Source organism: Canis lupus, chromosome X (genome assembly GCF_003254725.2).
Source record: "Canis lupus dingo isolate Sandy chromosome X, ASM325472v2, whole genome shotgun sequence".
Lineage (NCBI taxonomy): Eukaryota > Metazoa > Chordata > Mammalia > Carnivora > Canidae > Canis > Canis lupus.
The window spans coordinates 110984561-111005073 of NC_064281.1; the positions used below are offsets into that span (position 1 = coordinate 110984561).

Consider the following 20513-nt stretch of genomic DNA (forward strand, 5'->3'; position numbering starts at 1 on the left):
GGTTGGTGCACTTTGGTATAGAAAGGATTTGGTCCAATTTCTTCCTGGCTCAGGATAGTAAAAGGCACATAGAGTTGGTTGCTCAGCTCCTCGGGGTAGGTGGAGCAGAAGGTAGACGGGGTCTGGGACAGAAGGGCAGACTGTGGGTGTGGGCTCCGGGTCTGGACGACAGAGGTAGTTGATCCTGGGTGGCTGCTGGGGTGGCTGAGGGCAGCCCGAGTGCTCAGGCCGCGTAGATGCTGCTCTGGTGGTTTTCGTCTGCCCAGTGCACCAGCTCGCTGCTCTGAAACCATAGCTGGCTGTCCCTTGGGGCCCCCTCCACGGAGTCGCTGGCGTGAAAGATGTTCCTGCTGATGTGGACGCTGAGTCCACCGATGGTGCGGGGGCGGTCTCAGCTGAGTCGGTGTGCCCTATCACGGTCCTCGGGGAGCCGACCACATTGGGGCCTTCCCAGACCATGGCCACCACGGGGCCAGAGGTCCTGTAGCTGATGAGGGCTGGGTATAGGGCTTCGTCTGCAGGTCATGGTAGTGCTCAGCAAGGACTCTGTCCGGCGCCTGCAGCATCTTCACCCCCACTGGCTTGAAGCCCCTCCTCTCGAAGCGCTGGATCACCCCCCCCACAAGCCAACGCTGCACCCCATCTGGCTCCACTGCAACCAGGGTCCGCTCTCGAGTCCAGGAGGACCCTCCCGAGTTGGGGCGTGAGCAGGCTCGGCCCGGAGACCCGAGGGTCACTCAGCAGCCCGGGCAGTGCGGCGCGCCCCAAGAGGCCCCCCCATGACCCCGGCCGGGGGGGCCGCTGGCCGAGTGCGGGGAGAGCGCGGGCGACTGAGCCCCGAGGGCGAGGTGGGGGCCTAGACTCAGTTGTTGAAAGAAGTTTATTTCCCCTATAATCTTCCTTTAAATCTTTGTCTATAATCAGATGTCTGTATATACATAACATGCAGGTCTCAATTTTGTTCCATTGGTATATTTCTTTTTTTGGGAGATTTTATTTTTCAGTAATCACACACGTGGGACTGGAACGTCTGTCCCCAAGATCAAGAGTCACATGCTCCAGTGACTGAGCCAGCCAGACATCTCCTCCATTGGTACATTTCTGTCACTGTGCCGATACCACACTTTCTTCATTATTGTTGCTTTACTATAAGCCTTGGAATGAAGTAATGTAGACTTTCCAACTTTGTTGTTCCTTTGTAAGGTTCTTCTGAATATTCTAGATTCTTACATGCTTTCGATTTCTATTTAAAAAGTTTCTCTGGAATTTTGACTGAGATTGTGTTGAATCTGTCACTGGATTTAGGAAGAATTAACATCTTAACAATATCGAATCTCCCAATCCATGAGCAAGGTATATATCTCTATTTATTTCGTTATTTCATCCATTTCTCTCTACAGTACTTGTAGTTTTTAGTCTGTAGTTCTTAGTTTTATATAATTGTAGGTTCATATGCAGTTATTAAGAAATAACTCTGAAAGATCCCAGTCTATCTTGTACTTAGTTACCCCAATGGTAATAATTTGCAGAAATATAATACAACATTGCAATCAAGAAATTGACATTGATATATCTACAATATTCAGATTTCACCAGTTTTACATGTGGTGCATATATATGTGTGTTTATTTAGTTATAAATATTTTACCATATGTGTAGATTTGCATGAGGACCACCACAATCAAGATATAGAAGAGTGCCATCACCACAAGGATCCTTCCTATTACCCCTTTATACTCACACTCACTTTCCCCTCCTCCCAGTTTTGTAACCCCTAGTAACCATTAATCTATATCTCTAGAATTCTAATGGTTCAAGAAAGTTCTATCAATGAAATCATATTGTATATAACTTTTAAGGGATTTTTAAAAGGATAATTCCTTGAAGATCTATCCAGGCTGTAGTGTTTATCAGTAGTTATTCATTTTTTAAGTTTTTATTTAATTCCAGTTAGTTAATATACAATGTTATATTAATATACAATGTTATATTAGTTCCAGGTGTACAATATAGTGATTCACACTTCCATATATCACCTGGAGGTCATCACCACAAGTGCACTCCCTTAATCCTCATCACCTATTTAACCCCTCTGGTAACCATCAGTTTGTTCCCTGTAATTAAGAATCTGTTTCTTGATTTCTCTCTCTCTCTCTCTTATTTTTACCCTTTGCTTGTTTGTTTTGTTTCTTAAATTCTACATATGAATGAAGTCATATGGTATTTGTCTTTCTCTGATTGACTTGTTTCACTTAGCATAATACTCTCTAGCTCCATCCATGTTGTTGCAAATAGTAGGGTTTCATTCTTTTTTATGGCTGAGTAATATTCCATTGTAATATTCCACTACCCTTTTTTTTTTTTTTGGAGTCTGTAGGCTCCAAAAACTTAGAGCCCAATGTGGTGCTTGAACTCATGACCCCTGAGATCAAGACCTGAGGTGAGATGAAGAGTATGATGCTGACTGAGCCACTCAGGTGCCCCTAACCTCTTCTTTATCCATTTATCAATCAAAAGACACTTGGGCTGCTTCCATATCTTGACTATTGTAAATACTGATGCTATAATCATCAGGGCACGTGTATCCCTTTGAATTAGTGTTTCATATCCTTTAGGTAAATACTTAGTAGTGTGATTGCTGGATCATAAGGTAGGTCTATTTTTAACTTTTTGAATAACCGCCAATACTGTTTTCCATATTGGCTGCACCAGTTTGCATTCCCACCAACAGTACAACAGGGCTCTTTTTTCTCTACATCCTCATCAGCACCTGTTGTTTCTTTTGTTGTTGATTTTAGCCATCCTGACAGGTGTGAGGTGATATCTCATTGTGGTTTTAATTTGCATTTCTCTGATGGTAAGTGATGAACATCTTTTCATGTGTCTGTTGGCCATCTGTATGTCTTCTTTGGAGAAATGTCTGTTCATGTTTTCTGCCCATTTTAAATTTGATTATTTGGTTTTTGGGTGTTGATTTGTATTAGTTCTTTATATATTTTGGATACTAACCCATTATTGGATATGTCATTTGAAAATATCTTCTCCCATTCTGTAGATTGCTCTTTCATTTTGTTGATTGTCTCTTTCACTGTACAGAAGCTTTTTATTTTGTAGTCCCAATAATTTATTTTTGCTTTTCTCCCCCTTGCCTCAGGAAACATATCTAGAAAAAAGTTGCCACAGCCGATACCAGAGGTTACTGCCTTGTTTTTTCTAAGATTTTTATGGTTTCAAGTCTCACATTTAGATCTTTAATCCATTTTGAATTTTTAAAAAAGATTTGATTTGTTTATTTGACAGAGAGAGCACAGTTAGTTAACATATGAGGGGGAGCCAGAGGGAAAGGGATAAGCAGGCTTCCTACCGAGCAAGGAGCGCAATGCTGGGTTCGATCCTGGGGTCCTAGGATCACAACCCAAGCCGAAGGCAGATGCTCAAGCAACTGAGCCATCCTGGTGCCCCTGAATTTATTTCTTTTAGTTTTTAAAATTAAAAAAAAATAAAGATTTTATTTATTTATTTATTTGAGAGAGAGCAAGAGCATGAGCAGGGGGTAGGGCAGGGGGAGAGGGAGAAGTAGGCTCCCTGCTCAGTAGGGAGCCAGACATGGAGCTCGATCGCAGGACTCTGGGATCATGACCTGACCAAAGGCAGTTGCTTAACCAACTGAGTCACCCAGGCACTCCTATTTTTTAATTTTTAAAAAATATTTATTTATTTATTTTAAAAGAGAGAGAGAGAGTACGAGCACAAGCAGGAGTAGGGGCAGAGGGAGAGGGAGCGAGAAAACCCTGCTACACATGGAGTCTGGTGTGGGACTTGATCCCAGGACCCTGAGATTGTGACCTAGGCCAAAATCAAGAGTGCAATGCTTAACCAACTGAGCCACCCAGGTGCCCCATTTTGAATTTATTTTTGTGCCTGGTGTAAGAAAGTGGTCCAGTTTCTTTCTTTTGCATGTTGCTGTCCAGTTTTTTCAACACCATTTGTTGAAGAGACTTTTTTCCACTGGATACTTTTTCCTGCTTTGTCAAAGATTAGTTGACCATATAGTTGTGGGTTTATTTGGGGGCTTTCTATTCTGTTCTATTGACCTATTGTCTATTTTTGTGCCAGTATCATGCAGTTTTGATTACTACAGCTTTATAATATAACTTGAAGTCCATTGTGATAGCTCCAGCTTTGCTTTTCTTTTTCAAAATTTCTTTGGTTATATGGAGTCTTTTGTGGTTCCATAAAAATTTTAGAATTGTTTGTTCTAGTTCTGTGAAAAATGCTCATGGTATTTTGATGGGGATTGTATTAAATATGTAGATTGCTTTGGGTAGTATAGACATTTTAACAATATTTGTCCTTCCAATCCATGAGCATGGAATGTCTTTCCATTTCTGGGTCATCTTTAATTTCTTTCATCAGTGTTTTATAGTTTTCAGAGTACAGATCTTTTACCTCTTTGTTTAGGTTTATTCCTAAGTACCTTATTATTTTTGGTGCAGTTGAAAGTGGGATTGACCCCTTAATTGTTCTTTCTGCTGCTTCATTATTAGTATATAGAACTGGAACAGATTCCTGTACCTTGATTTTATATCTTGTGACTTCACTGAATGTGTTTACTAGTTCTAGCAGTTTCTTGGTGGGGTGTTTTGGGTTTTCTTTTTTTTTTTAATTTATTTTTTATTGGTGTTCAATTTACTAACATACAGAATAACACCCAGTGCCCGTCACCCATTCACTCCCACCCCCCGCCCTCCTCCCCTTCTACCACCCCTAGTTCGTTTCCCAGAGTTAGCAGTCTTTACGTTCTGTCTCCCTTTCTGATATTTCCCACACATTTCTTCTTTTAAATTTTATTTACTTATTTTTAGAGAGAGAGAGAGCACATGAGAACAGGAGAGGGGCAGAGAATGAGAGAGAACCTCAAGAAGACTCTGTGCTCAGTACAGAGCCTGATGTGGGGCTTGATTTCATTACCCTAAGATCATGACCTAAGCCGAAACTGAATTGGATGCTTAACTGACTAAGCCACCCACACGCTCCTTGGGTTTTCTATATAGAATATCAAGTCATCTGCAAATAGTGAAAGTTTTACTTCTTTCTTACCAATTTGGATGCCATTTATTTTTTTTTGTTGTCTGATTGCTGTGGCTAGGACTTCCAGTACTATGTTGAAAAGTGGTGAGAGTGGACATCCCTGTCGTGTTCCTTCCATTAGGGGAAAAGCTCTTCTTTAAATGCTTAGTATAATTTGGCTGTGAAGCCATCTGGTCCTAGATTTTGTATGTTGTGAGTTTTTTGATTAGTGATTCAATTTCTTTGCTGATTATTAGTCTGTTCAAATTATCTATTTCTTTCTGTTTTAGTTTTGGTAATTTACATGTTTCTAGGAATTCATTTCTTCTAGGTTGTCAAATTTGTTGGCATATAGTTTTTCACAACATTCTCTTATACTTGCTTATATATCAGTGGTGTTGGTTGTTATTTCTTCTCTCTCCTTTGTGATTTTCTTTGAGTCCTTTCTCTTTTTTTCTTGATAAGTCTGGCTAGATATTTATCAGTTTTATTGATTTTTTTTGAAGAATCAGATTCTGGTTTCATTGATCTGTTCTATTTTTTTAGTTTTTATATCATTTATTTCTGCTCTAATATTTATTATTTCCTTCCTCCTGCTGATTTTAGGTTTTGTTTGTTATTCTTTTTCTAACTCCTTTAGGTGTAAGGTTAAGTTGTTTGAGATTTTTTTTTTGCTTCTTAGGTTATGCCTGTATTGTTATATATACTTCCCTCTTTGTTTTTTTTTTTTTTTTTTTTTTGAGATGAAAATGATACTTCCCTCTTTGAATCACTTTTGCTGCATCCCAAAGGTTTTGGACCATTGTGTTTTCATTTTCATTTGTTTCCATGTACTTTTTAATTTCTTCTTTTATTTCTTGCTTGACCCATTCATAGTTTAGTAACATGTTATTTAATCTCCATGTATTTTTGGTCTTTCCACATTTTTTCTTGTGTTTTTAAAATTTTTTAAATTTTATTTTTAAAGATTTTATTTTTACTTATTCATAAGAGACACACAGAGAGAGAGAGGGAGGTAGAGACACAGGCAGAGGGAGAAGCAGGCTCTATCCAGGCAGCCCGGCATGGGACTTGATCCCTGGTCTCCAGGATCACAACCTGGGCTGAAGGCGGCGATAAACCACTGAGCCACCCGGGCTGCCCTTTTCTTGTAGTTGACTTCTGCTTTCATGGTATTATGGTCAGAAAATATGCATGGTATGATTTCAATATTCTTGAATTTGTTGATGCTTGTTCTGTGGCTGAATCTGTGATCTATTCTAGAGAATGTTGCATGTGCACTTGTAAAGAATGTGCATTCTGTTTTAGGATTGAATATTCTGGATATATGTTAAATCCATCTATTCCACTCTGTAATTCAAATCCATGATTTCCTTATTGATTTTGTTTAGATGATCTGTCCATTGATGTTAGTGGGGTGTTAAAATCCCATACTATTATTGCATTATTATCAATTATTTCCTTTAGATTTTTTATTAACTGTTTTATGTATTTGGGTGCTTTTGTGTTGGGTGCATAACTATTTACTATTGTTGTTTCTTCTTCTTGTATTGTCTGTCCCCTTTATTACTATATAGTGTCCTTCTTTGTCTTTTATTAGTCTTTGTTTTAAAGTCTACTGGTTTGATATAATTAGACTTTCTTTTGACATATGTTTGCACAATAAATGTTTCTCTATCTCCTCACTTTCAATCTGTAGGTGTCTTTAGGTCTAAAATGAGCCTCTTGTAGGCAACATAGATGGGTCTTGCTTTCTTATCTATTCTGTTACCCTATGTCCTTTTTTTTTTAAGAATTATTTATTTTAGAGAGAGAGACAGAGAGCGCAGGGAGGGGCAGAGGGAGATGGAAAGAGAGAATCTTTTTTTTTTTTTTTGGAAATCGAGAATCTTTTTTTTTAAATTTTTTATTTATTTATGATAGTCACACACACAGAGAGAGAGAGACACAGAGACACAGGCAGAGGGAGAAGCAGGCTCCATGCACTGGGAGCCCGATGTGGGATTTGATCCCGGGTCTCCAGGATCGCGCCCTGGGCCAAAGGCAGGCACCAAACCGCTGCGCCACCCAGGGATCCCACCCTATGTCTTTTGATTGGAGCATGTAGTCCACTTACATTCAAAGTAATTATTGATAGATATGTATTCATTGTCATTTTATTATTTGCTTTGTGTTGTTTCAGAAAGTTTTTTTCTGTTTTTTCTTATCTTTCTCTCTTTCATGGTTTGCTTATTTTCTGTAGTAGATATATTTGGATTTCTTTCTCTTTATTCTTTTCATATTTATTAGTGTTTTTGATATATGGTTACCATTAGGTTTATATATAGCATCTGCATATTGCAGTATACATTATGTTGATGGCTGTTAAAGTTTGAACCCATTCTTTACTCCTTTCCTCCCTATGTTTTAGGTGTAAGCTGTTATATTTTATATCTTTTTATTTTGTGAGTTTCTTGACTGACTTTTTTTTTCAGAATTACTCATTTTTACTGCTTTTGTGTTACCTGCCTTTATACTGTCACTTTTGGTTTCTCCTTTCCAATCAGAGTCCCCTTTATTATTTCTTGCAGGGCTGGTTTAGTAATCATGAACTTTTTTAGCTTTTGTTTGTCTGGAGACTCTTTACCTCTCCTTCTACTCTGAATGATACCTTTCTTGGGTAGAGTATTCTTGACTGCAGATTTTTCCCATTCAGCATTTTGAGTACATCTTGCCACTCTCTTCTGGCTTGTAAAGTTTCTTTTTTTTTTTTAATTTATTTTTTATTGGTGTTCAATTTACTAACATACAGAATAACACCCAGTGCCCGTCACCCATTCACTCCCACCCCCCGCCCTCCTCCCCTTCCAACACCCCTAGTTCGTTTCCCAGAGTTAGCAGTCTTTACGTTCTGTCTCCCTTTCTGATATTTCCCACACATTTCTTCTCCCTTCCCTTATTTTCCCTTTCACTATTATTTATATTCCCCAAATGAATGAGAACATATAATGTTTGTCCTTCTCCGACTGACTTACTTCACTCAGCATAATACCCTCCAGTTCCATCCACGTTGAAGCAAATGGTGGGTATTTGTCATTTCTAATAGCTGAGTAATATTCCATTGTATACATAAACCACATCTTCTTTATCCATTCATCTTTCGTTGGACACCGAGGCTCCTTCCACAGTTTGGCTATCGTGGCCATTGCTGCTAGAAACATCGGGGTGCAGGTGTCCCGGCGTTTCATTGCATTTGTATCTTTGGGGTAAATCCCCAACAGTGCAATTGCTGGGTCGTAGGGCAGGTATATTTTTAACTGTTTGAGGAACCTCCACACAGTTTTCCAGAGTGGCTGCACCAGTTCACATTCCCACCAACAGTGTATGAGGGTTCCCTTTTCTCCACATCCTCTCCAACATTTGTTGTTTCCTGCCTTGTTAATTTTCCCCATTCTCACTGGTGTGAGGTGGTATCTCATTGTAGTTTTGATTTGTATTTCCCTGATGGCAAGTGATGCAGAGCATTTTCTCATATGCATGTTGGCCATGTCTATGTCTTCCTCTGTGAGATTTCTGTTCATGTCTTTTGCCCATTTCATGATTGGATTGTTTGTTTCTTTGGTGTTGAGTTTAATAAGTTCTTTATAGATCTTGGAAACTAGCCCTTTATCTGATATGTCATTTGCAAATATCTTCTCCCATTCTGTAGGTTGTCTTTGAGTTTTGTTGACTGTATCCTTTGCTGTGCAAAAGCTTCTTATCTTGATGAAGTCCCAATAGTTCATTTTTGCTTTTGTTTCTTTTGCCTTCGTGGATGTATCTTGCAAGAAGTTACTATGGCCGAGTTCAAAAAGGGTGTTGCCTGTGTTCTTCTCTAGGATTTTGATGGAATCTTGTCTCACATTTAGATCTTTCATCCATTTTGAGTTTATCTTTGTGTATGGTGAAAGAGAGTGGTCTAGTTTCATTCTTCTGCATGTGGATGTCCAATTTTCCCAGCACCATTTATTGAAGAGACTGTCTTTCTTCCAATGGATAGTCTTTCCTCCTTTATCGAATATTAGTTGCCCATAAAGTTCAGGGTCCACTTCTGGATTCTCTATTCTGTTCCACTGATCTATGTGTCTGTTTTTGTGCCAGTACCACACTGTCTTGATGACCACAGCTCTGTAGTACAACCTGAAATCTGGCATTGTGATGCCCCCAGCTATGGTTTTCTTTTTTAAAATTCCCCTGGCTATTCGGGGTCTTTTCTGATTCCACACAAATCTTAAAATAATTTGTTCTAACTCTCTGAAGAAAGTCCATGGTATTTTGATAGGGATTGCATTAAACGTGTATATTGCCCTGGGTAACATTGACATTTTCACAATATTAATTCTTCCAATCCATGAGCATGGAATATTTTTCCATCTCTTTGTGTCTTCCTCAATTTCTTTCAGAAGTGTTCTATAGTTTTGAGGGTATAGATCCTTTACATCTTTGGTTAGGTTTATTCCTAGGTATCTTATGCTTTTGGGTGCAATTGTAAATGGGATTGACTCCTTAATTTCTCTTTCTTCAGTCTCATTGTTAGTGTATAGAAATGCCACTGACTTCTGGGCATTGATTTTGTATCCTGCCACGCTACCGAAATGCTGTATGAGTTCTAGCAATCTTGGGGTGGAGACTTTTGGGTTTTCTATGTAGAGTATCATGTCATCGGCGAAGAGGGAGAGTTTGACTTCTTCTTTGCCAATTTGAATGCCTTTAATGTCTTTTTGTTGTCTGATTGCCGAGGCTAGGACTTCCAGTACTATGTTGAACAGCAGTGGTGAGAGTGGACATCCCTGTCTTGTTCCTGATCTTAGGGGAAAGGCTCCTAGTGCTTCCCCATTGAGAATGATATTTGCTGTGGGCTTTTAATAGATGGCTTTTAAGATGTCGAGGAGTGTTCCCTCTATGCCTACACTCTGAAGAGTTTTGATCAGGAATGGATGCTGTATTTTGTCAAATGCTTTCTCTGCATCCAATGAGAGGATCATATGGTTCTTGGTTTTTCTCTTGCTGATATGATGAATCACATTGATTGTTTTACGGGTGTTGAACCAGCCTTGTGTCCCGGGGATAAATCCTACTTGGTCATGGTGAATAATTTTTTTAATGTATTGTTGGATCCTATCGGCCAGTATCTTGTTGAGAATTTTTGCATCCGTGTTCATCAGGGATATTGGTCTGTAATTCTCCTTTTTGGTGGGGTCTTTGTCTGGTTTTGGAATTAAGGTGATGCTGGCTTCATAGAACGAATTTGGAAGTACTCCATCTCTTTCTATCTTTCCAAACAGCTTTAGGAGAATAGGTATGATTTCTTCTTTAAACGTTTGATAAAATTCCCCTGGGAAGCCATCTGGCCCTGGACTCTTGTGTCTTGGGAGGTTTTTGATGACTGCTTCAATTTCCTCCCTGGTTATTGGCCTGTTCAGGTTTTCTATTTCTTCCTGTTCCAGTTTTGGTAGTTTGTGGCTTTCCAGGAATGCGTCCATTTCTTCTAGATTGCCTAATTTATTGGCGTATAGCTGTTCATAATATGTTTTTAAAATCGTTTGTATTTCCTTGGTGTTGGTAGTGATCTCTCCTTTCTCATTCATGATTTTATTAATTTGAGTCTTCTCTCTCTTCTTTTTAATAAGGCTGGCTAATGGTTTATCTATCTTATTAATTCTTTCAAAGAACCAACTCCTGGTTCTGTTGATCTGTTCCACAGTTCTTCTGGTCTCGATTTCGTTGAGTTCTGCTCGAATCTTTATTAACTCCCTTCTTCTCTTGGGTGTAGGATCTATTTGCTGTTTTTTCTCTAGCTCCTTTATGTGTAAGGTTAGCTTTTGTATTTGAGTTCTTTCCAGTTTTTGAATGGATGCTTGTATTGCGATGTACTTCCCCCTTAGGACTGCTTTTGCTGCATCCCAAAGATTTTGAACGGTTGTATCTTCATTCTCATTAGTTTCCATGAATCTTTTTAATTCTTCCTTAATTTCCTGGTTGACCCTTTTATCTTTTAGCAGGATGGTCCTTAACCTCCACGTGTTTGAGGTCCTTCCAAACTTCTTGTTGTGATTTAGTTCTAATTTCAAGGCATTATGGTCCGAGAATATGCAGGGGACAATCCCAATCTTTTGGTATCGGTTCAGACCCGATTTGTGTCCCAATATGTGGTCTATTCTGGAGAAAGTTCCATGTGCGCTTGAGAAGAATGTTATTCAGTTGAGTTTGGATGTAAAGTTCTGTAGATATCTGTGAAATCCATCTGGTCCAGTGTATCATTTAAAGCTCTCGTTTCTTTGGAGATGTTGTGCTTAGAAGACCTATCGAGTATAGAAAGAGCTAGATTGAAGTCACCAAGTATAAGTGTATTATTATCTAAGTATTTCTTCACTTTGGTTAATAATTGATTGATATATTTGGCAGCTCCCACATTCGGGGCATATATATTGAGGATTGTTAAGTCCTCTTGTTGAATAGATCCTTTAAGTATGATATAGTGTCCCTCTTCATCTCTCACTACAGTCTTTGGGGTAAATTTTAGTTTATCTGATATAAGGATGGCTACCCCTGCTTTCTTTTGAGGACCATTCGAATGGTAAATGGTTCTCCAACCTTTTATTTTCAGGCTGTAGGTGTCCTTCTGTCTAAAATGAGTCTCTTGTAGACAGCAAATAGATGGGTCCTGCTTTTTTATCCAGTCTGAAACCCTGCGCCTTTTGATGGGGTCATTAAGCCCGTTCACATTCAGAGTTACTATTGAGAGATATGAGTTTAGTGTCATCATGATATCTATTCAGTCTTTGTTTTTGTGGACTGTTCCACTGAATTTCTTCTTAAAGGGGAATTTTAAGAGTCCCCCTTAAAATTTCTTGCAGAGCTGGTTTGGAGGTCACACATTCTTTTAGTTGCTGCCTGTCTTGGAAGCTCTTTATCTCTCCTTCCATTTTGAATGAGAGCCTTGCTGGATAAAGTATTCTTGGTTGCATGTTCTTCTCCTTTAGGACCCTGAATATATCCTGCCAGCCCTTTCTGGCCTGCCAGGTCTCTGTGGAGAGGTCTGCTGTTACCCTAATACTCCTCCCCATAAAAGTCAGGGATTTCTTGTCTCTTGCTGCTTTAAGGATCTTCTCCTTATCTTTGGAATTTGCAAGCTTCACAATTAAATGTCGAGGTGTTGAACGGTTTTTATTGATCTTAGGGGGGGATCTCTCTATTTCCTGGATCTGAATGCCTGTTTCCCTTCCCAGATTAGGAAAGTTTTCAGCTAGAATTTGTTCAAATACATATTCTGGCCCTCTGTCCCTTTCGGCGCCCTCGGGAACCCCAATTAAACGTAGGTTTTTCTTCCTCAGGCTGTCGTTTATTTCCCTTAATCTATCTTCATGGTCTTTTAATTGTTTGTCTCTTTTTTCCTCAGTTTCCCTCTTTGCTATCAACTTGTCTTCTAGGTCACTCACTCGTTCTTCCACCTCGTTAACCCTCGTCGTTAGGACTTCTAGTTTGGATTGCATCTCATTCAATTGATTTTTAATTTCTGCCTGATTAGCTCTAAATTCTGCAGTCATGAAGTCTCTTGAGTCCTTTATACTTTTTTCTAGAGCCACCAGTAGCTGTATAATAGTGCTTCTGAATTGGCTTTCTGACATTGAATTGTAATCCAGATTTTGTAACTCTGTGGGAGAGAGGACTGTTTCTGATTCTTTCTTTTGAGGTGAGGTTTTCCTTCTAGTCATTTTGCTCAGTGCAGAGTGGCCAAAAGCAAGTTGTATTGGGAAAAAGAGAAAAAGAGAGGAGAGAAAGAAGGAAAGAAAAGAGAAAGAGAAAAAAAAGGGAAGAGAAAAAAAAAACGAAAGAAAAAAAAAAGAAGAAAAAGAGAAAAAGAAAGGAGAAAAAAAAAGGGGGGGGGGTGGGGGAAGGAAACAAATCAAAAAGCAAAACAAAACAAAACAAAACAAAACAAAAAAAAAAAGAAGATGAAGAACCACAGGGGAGTATCTTCTGATTCTGTGTTCTTTAAGTCCCTTGGCTTCTCCTGGAAGTTGTCCGTCTAGCTGGTGTTCTGGGGAAGGGCCTGTTGTGCTGATTTTCAGGTGTGAGCAGTTGGGGGAGCTGCTGTGCCCCTGCCTGGTGCAGGGCTCGGTGGGGGTTGTTTACCCCGTGAGGCCGCAGGAGGAACAGCCCCAGTGGCGGGGCAGCTCTGGAAACCTGGATTCAGCTCCGGCAGGAACTCCGTCTGCAGGGCCTGGAGGCTCCGGGGCGGGGCCGCTGATCTGCTCAGCTGGGGCAGGAGCGTCCTCGCTGTCCTGGGCCCTCCCGGTCTCTGCCTGTCCCGGGGTAGGCCGGATCCTGGGCTGTGTCCCGGCGCCCTGTGCTCCGGAGCCTGCGCTGGTGGATTCGCGCTTCCGGGCCGCGCAACCCCCTCCGCGGAGCCGCCGCCCGAGCCCCTCCGAGCTGCTCCCGGGCCGCGCAGCCCCCTCCGCGGAGCCGCCCCCGAGCCCCTCCGAGCTGCTCCTGGAACCGCGCAGGCCCCTCTGCACGGAGCCTCTTCCTCTGCCCGAGCCCGGCCGAGCTGCTCCCGGGGCCGCGCAGCCCCCTCCGCGGAGCCGCCCCCGAGCCCCCCGAGCTGCTCCGGGTCCCGCCGTGCGCGCTGCAGCCCTTGGGGAGCTCGGCGCACTCTCCTGGGCGCGCAGTTGCTGTTACTGTCCCGGGGAGCCCGAGGGCATCCCCTCCCTCCTGGGTCCTGCTCCACCTCCCCGCGAGCCCCTTTCCGCCGGGAAGGTCGGTGCAGCTCCTGCTCCTCCGGGACGGGGCTCTCCTGTCCTGGGGACACTCGCCCCGGCCTCAGCCCGGCTCCTCGCGGGCCCCTCCCCCTTGGAGGCCTTTGTTTCTTTATTTCTTTTTCCCCGTCTTCCTACCTTGATAGATGCGCGAACTCTCCTCACTGTAGCATTCCAGCTGGTCTCTCTTTAAATCTCAGGCCGAATTAATAGATTTTCAGGATAATTTGAAGGTTTTCTAGGTAGTTTGGTGGAGACAGGTGATTTGGAGACCCTACTCTTCCGCCATCTTGCTCCTCCCCTCTCTCGCTTGTAAAGTTTCTGTTGAAAAATCTCCTGCCAGTTTTATGGGTTTTCCATTGGAAGTTACTACCTTCTTTTGTCTTACTGCTTTAAAATTTTTTTTGTCACTATATTTTGCCAATTTCATTACAACATGTCTTTTTTAAAAATATTTTATTTATTTATGAGAGAGAGAGAGAGAGAGAGAGAGAGAGACATAGGCAGAGGGAGAAGCAGGCTCCATGCAGGAAGCTTCATGTGGGACTCAGTCCCAGGCCTGAGCCAAAGGCAGATGCTCAACCGCTGAGCCACCCAGGCCTCCCTAATTATAACATGTCTTGGTGGGGGTTTGCTTTTATTGTTTTTGATGGAAGTTCTCTGTGCCTCCAGATGTGGATATCTGTTTCCTTTCCCAGATTAGGGAAGTTTTCAGCTGTTATTTTTTCAAATAAATTTTCTACCTTCTTTCTCTATCTTCTACTGGGATTCCTATAATATGAATGTTATTACATTTGATAAAGCCATTGAATTCCCTAAATCTGTTCTCATTTTGCATAATTCTTTTTCTCTCTTTTGTTCTGCTTGATTAATTTCTGTTTCTTTGTCTTGTAGGTCATTAATTTTTGTTTCTTTGCTTCTTCTGTCCTGCTGTTCATTCTATCAAGTGTGTTTCTCATTTCCTTTATTGTGCTCTTTATCTCTGCTATGTTATTCCTTATTCTGTGTGAAGGTCTCCCTCATGTCTTCTACTCTTTTCTCAAGTCCAGTGAAAATACTTATGATCATTACTTTAAATTCTCCATCAGGCATGTTACTTATATCTCTTTTGCTTAGATCTCTGGCTGTAGCCTTGTCCTCTTCGTTCATTTGGGATAAGTTTCTCTGTTTTCTAATTTTGTCTATGTCTCTGTGCCTGTTTCTCTGTGTTGGCAATGTCTCTTATTCTTAAGGGTAATGGCTTTATAAAAAATAGGTCCTGTAGTGCCCTCTGCTTCCTACGGCCTGGTGCTTCCAGAAGTGTCTCCAGTGTGTGTGCGTGTGCTCTGCTGTTTTGTTCTGGCCACTTTATCTTTCAGGCCAGTTATCTGCAGAGGCTCTCCTTACCTGTTGTGGATAGTGTTTGGTCCCAGTTGAATGTGGCATGCGTTAATTAAGTGTGCTCTGGTCTGTATGTGAAATGAGACCCATCACCACCACTGATGGAGCTGATGTTCCATAAAACTACCACATTGGGAGTCATGGTGTTAGCAGGGGTTTGGGCCAGTCTTCTGGGGGAGAGCACTCACCTGAGACAAGATGATGTGGAAGGGTGGTTACTTCGGAGTTTGGGGGGCAGGGTGTGGACAGGGTTTGTTATAAATAAGTAGTGAGTGTCTTCACTGTTCTGGTTCCCACAGATGGCCCTGTGCTTATACTGAGGGGTAGGGGAGGGAAATAGCCCCAGCCAGTTCCTTTGTTTGGAGGGGTCTCTCTGTGAATGCTATCTCTCTGGAATGGTCTCAGAGATGAGCAGATAATTTACCCACTATGTGCCCCAGGCACACTTTAGATCTCTGTCTTCATGCTTTATGTGTATGGGCTGTTTACCCTGCATTTTCTCTGAAAGCAGCCCCAATGCCCTCTGAGCTCTCCCAGAGCCAAGCGCACTTGACCTTTAAAACTCCAGGCTTTAAGCCCTGTTGGTTGTAGGAACTCAGGAAATTCAGCCCCTTTCACTTCCTTAACCAATTACTATGGAGACTCGTTTTCTCCATGTACTCCCCTGTGTGCTAGGCTATCTCTTGCCCTTCTCTGTGACCATGGCTCCCTCCCCACAGCAATGGCCATGATCCATTTCCCTCCCAATCCATTTCCCTCTTCATACTTCCTGCCTCTTCAGTGTGAACTCTTCTCTACATTTAGTTGTGTAGTTTTCTGCTGTTTTTCAGGTCAGTTTCTGGGGCATTTAGGATGATTTGATAGTTATCTAGTTGTATTCTTAGGATGAGGTGAGCCTAGGGTCCTCCTACTCAACTATCATCTTCCTAATCTCCCAGTAGTTATTCATTTCTTTATTGCTGAATAATATTACACAGCACCACAGTTTCTTTAACCATTCACAGATTGAAGAACATCTGGGTTGTTTCAAGTTTGGGGCTAGTACAAATAAAGCTGCTGTGAACATTTGCTTAAGTGTTATATATGAGCACATATTCCATTCTTTGAAATAAATGCCCGGAAGTACAATTCCTGAGTTTTATGGTAATGGCATGTTTAGCTTTGTAAGAAACTGCCATATTCTTTTACAGTGTGACTGTAGTACTTTACATCCCTACCAACAATATGTGAATGATATAGTTTTTCTATATCCTTGACAACATTTGATGATATCCCTATTTTTTTAACAGCTTACTGTTTTTAATGTATAATGCTTGAGATACAAGACAATGGCATCTAACATTGTTATATATAAAAGAGAAATCAAATCAGTCATCAAGGGCTCCTGAGTGAATGGCATCTTCATAGCTTCCATGATTATCATCTCTGCTTTCTGGGTATAATTTAATAAGATCATCAATTCAAAGAATGGTAATTGTAGCTTCCATTACAAACTATATACCCATAACTTTTATCTATGATTGATTCAAATACTCCTGTTTGTTGTCACAAGGTTTACCATTGACTTATTAAGACATGTCCATTATATATATATATATATTTTTTAAATTTTATTTTATTTATGACAGTCACAGAGAGAGAGAGAGAGAGAGAGAGAGAGAGGCAGAGACACAGGCAGAGGGAGAAGCAGGCTCCATGCACCGGGAGCCTGAGCGTGGGATTCGATCCCGGGTCTCTAGGATCGCGCCCTGGGCCAAAGGCAGGCGCCAAACCGCTGCGCCACCCAGGGATCCCGACATGTCCATTTTAGATTTTTGTGTTCTGGGTTTGGTGTCATTGTTTATCATTTTAGCCATTCTGATAGGTGTGCAGTGGTATCTAATTGTGGTTTTAATTTGCATTCCTTTGCTGACTAGAGATATTGAACAACTTTTCATTGCTTTTGTCATCTTCAGTTAAATGTATGTTTATATTTTTTTGCTTATTTTGTAATTAGGTTGTCTTTTGGTTTTGGTTTTGTTTTACTGTTGGGTTTTGAGAGTATGTTCTTGGGTATTCTGTTGGGTATTTCTGAGTATATTCTTCATGCAAACCTTTGTTGGATGTGTGGTTTACAAGTGTTTGTTTCCAGTGGGTAGCTTGTATTTTCACAGTCTTCTCAGGATCTTTTGAAGTTTTAAATTTTGATGAAGTCAAATTTATTAATTGTTTCTTTATTGATCATGCTTTTGATGTCAAATCTAGGAATTGTTTGTCTAGCCCTAGGTATTAGTTTTTCTCCTGTGCTTTTTCTTCAAAGTTTTACAATCTTTCATTTTACATTTAGGTGCATGATCCATTTTGAATTAATGTTTGTATAAGATATGAGTTTTAGGTCAGAGTTTGTTTTTCCTAGAGAAATTACTTTTTTTGGAAGCTTCTAAATTATGAATTTAATTCCTTTAATGGATTATAGGACTATTCCAATTGTTTACTTCATTTCAGTTGAGTTTTCAAAACCATCCGTTCTATTTGCTGAATTTATAAGTGTAAAGTCATTTATAGTCCCTTACGATCCTTTTACTGGCTGGAAAATCTCTAGTGATATTCCCCATGTTTTAGTCCTAATATTGCTGATTTGTATCTTCTCTTTTTTAATTTACCTAAAAATGTTTTTTAGAAAGAGAGAGAGAGAGAGAGAGAGAACAAGCAGGGGTGGGGGTGGGGGGCAGAAGGAGAGGGAGAGAGAGAATTGCAAGCAGGCTCCATGGCCCCGCACAGTGCTCAACATGGGGTTTGATCTTATAACCCTGAGATCATGACCTGAGCCAAAATTGAGAGTCAGACACTTAACTGACTGAGCCACCCAGGTGCCCCACCTTCTCTTTTTTAAAACCTAATTAGCCTTGTTAGAGGCTTATCAATTTTAATGATTTTTTTTAAAGAATCAAAATTTTCATTAATTTTCTGTTTTCTTCTTTTCAATTTCATTGATTTCTGCATTTGTCTTTATCATTTCATTCTTTGCTCTGTGTTTATTGTGCTCTTTTCTAGTTTCATGAGGTAGGGACACAAATTATTGTTTTGAGTCCTTTGCTTCTTGTTTCTAACGTAAGCATTCTTGCTCTCTCAGTACTACTTCAGCTGCATTCCACATACTTCAGTATGTTATATTTTCATTTTCATAGGCCCTGATAACAAACAAGATAAAAACAGTGCAAAAAGGCAGGCTAAAACAAAACTACAGACCAATGTATCAAATGACCCTGGGCACAAAAATCCTCCACAAAATAGTAACAAATTGTATCTACTAATGTATACAAATAATTATATACCATCATCAAGTAGGATTAATTCCAGATATACAAGGCTTGTTCAATATTAAAAAATCAATGTAATCTCCTGTAATGAGCAATATATAATTTAAGGAGTTAATGAGAAAAAAGCCTATTATATTTACCTGTTCTGCTGTTCTTTCTTTTCTGAAGTTCCAGACCTTCTGTCATAATTTTTTATTTAGACATCTTCCTAAAACCATCATTTAATGGTAACTCTTTTGGGGGAACAAATTCTTAGTTTTCCTTTTTCTGAGAATGTCTTTATTTCATCTACATTCCTAAAGCATATTTTCATGGAATATTGAATTTGCTGTTGATTTGCCCTACCTGGAATGTTTGTTGGGTGGAGGTGGCTCCTCTTATCACCGCCAAACCCATTGATGCTACCTTGGCGTGGGAATCTGAGTACTGTCTGCTTTGTCTGGACACAGTGTGAAAGAATTGTTCCCTATTTTGACCCCACTGAAACCAGGTTGCAGTTTCTCCACTAGGAAGACTAGTGGGACTGCTGGGTCCTATTGCAAGTTTATACTTAAGTGTGTAAGAAACTGCCTAAGTGTTTTGCAAAGTAGCTGTGCCCTTTTACATTTCTACCTATAGTACCTGAGAGTTTCAGTAGCTCCACACCTTCACCAACACTTGTAATAGCATTTGGATTTCTGTATGATATACTTAAAAAATAAGTTTTACCTTTATTTTTAAAATTTATAATAGGCCCGTAGGTAACAACAACAAAACTTGAATGATTCAATAGATTCTCATGTCCTTTAGTAGTTGTATTCTTTCAGAGAAAAAAAGTGAAAAGCAACCATAAGAAATTGCCTAGACCTACTCTTATCATCTTTACTCCCCTTCTTAAACCCAACCAGGCCCAGAGAAAGGACTGAGGACATGATTTCCTCAGGAGGAAATCCATTTCCAAGCTGGGAGTAACCGCTAGGTATTCCTGATGTCTCATGTCTATTGGTCTCATTTTTTCATTAGTACATCTCTTTCTGTGAATCTCTTTCTTTATGTCATAGTCTTTGTATGATGCATTCTTTATGTCTTTTTAAAGCTTTATTGAAATATAATTGACATGTGATGCTGTGTAAGTATAAGGCATATGATAATGATGATTTGATATAAATATATATTGAGAGAAGTAATTACCACAGTAAGGTTAGTTAACCCATCCATTACCTCACATAGGTACCTTTTTTGTGGTAAGAACTTTTAAGTCTACTTTCTTAGTAACTTTCAAGTGTGCAATACAGTATTGTTAACTGTAATCACTATGTTGTACCTTATTAGGTACTCAGAATTTATTCACTTTATAAGTGGAAGTTTGTACCCTTTGACCAACTTCACCCATCACCCTCACCCCCATGCCCCTGGCAACCACTAATCCACTCTGTATTTGTGTAAATCTGATTTGATTTTACTCATTTTCCTTTCCTATCTTTTTTTTTTTTTTTTTTTTAGAGAAGGAGAGAACGTGAGTGGGGAGGAGCAGAGGGAAAGAGAATCCAAAGCGGGCTCCACGCCCAGCATGGACCCTGATGCAGGGCTGGATCTCATGACCCTGAGATCATGACCTCAGCCAAAATCAAGAGTCAGACTCAACCAACTGAGCCACTCAGGCATCTCTGATTTTATTTTAGATTCCATGAATAAGTGAGAACATACAGTAGTTGTCTCTCTCTCTAACTTATTTCACTTAGCAATAATGCCCTCAGGGTCCATTCATATTGTCACAAATGATAGGATTTTCTTCATTTTTATGGCTGAATAATCATCCATTGTATATATACACAACAGTTTCTTTATCCATTTATCTCTTGACAGACACTTAAGTTGTTTTAATGTCTTGGCTATTGTAAATAATGCTACAGTGAACATAAGAGTGCAGATATCTCAACAAGATAGTAATTTCATTTCCTTTGGATATATACTCAGAAGTGGGGTTGCTGAAAATGAATTATTGGGA

The 20513-nt window shown here is 40.2% G+C and overlaps 1 pseudogene; it reads right to left on the minus strand.

Moving 5' to 3' along the window:
* Positions 1-223: 223 nt before the first annotated feature.
* On the minus strand, positions 224-945 carry LOC112668546 (nucleoside diphosphate kinase, mitochondrial-like; annotated as a pseudogene).
* Positions 946-20513: the final 19568 nt, after the last annotated feature.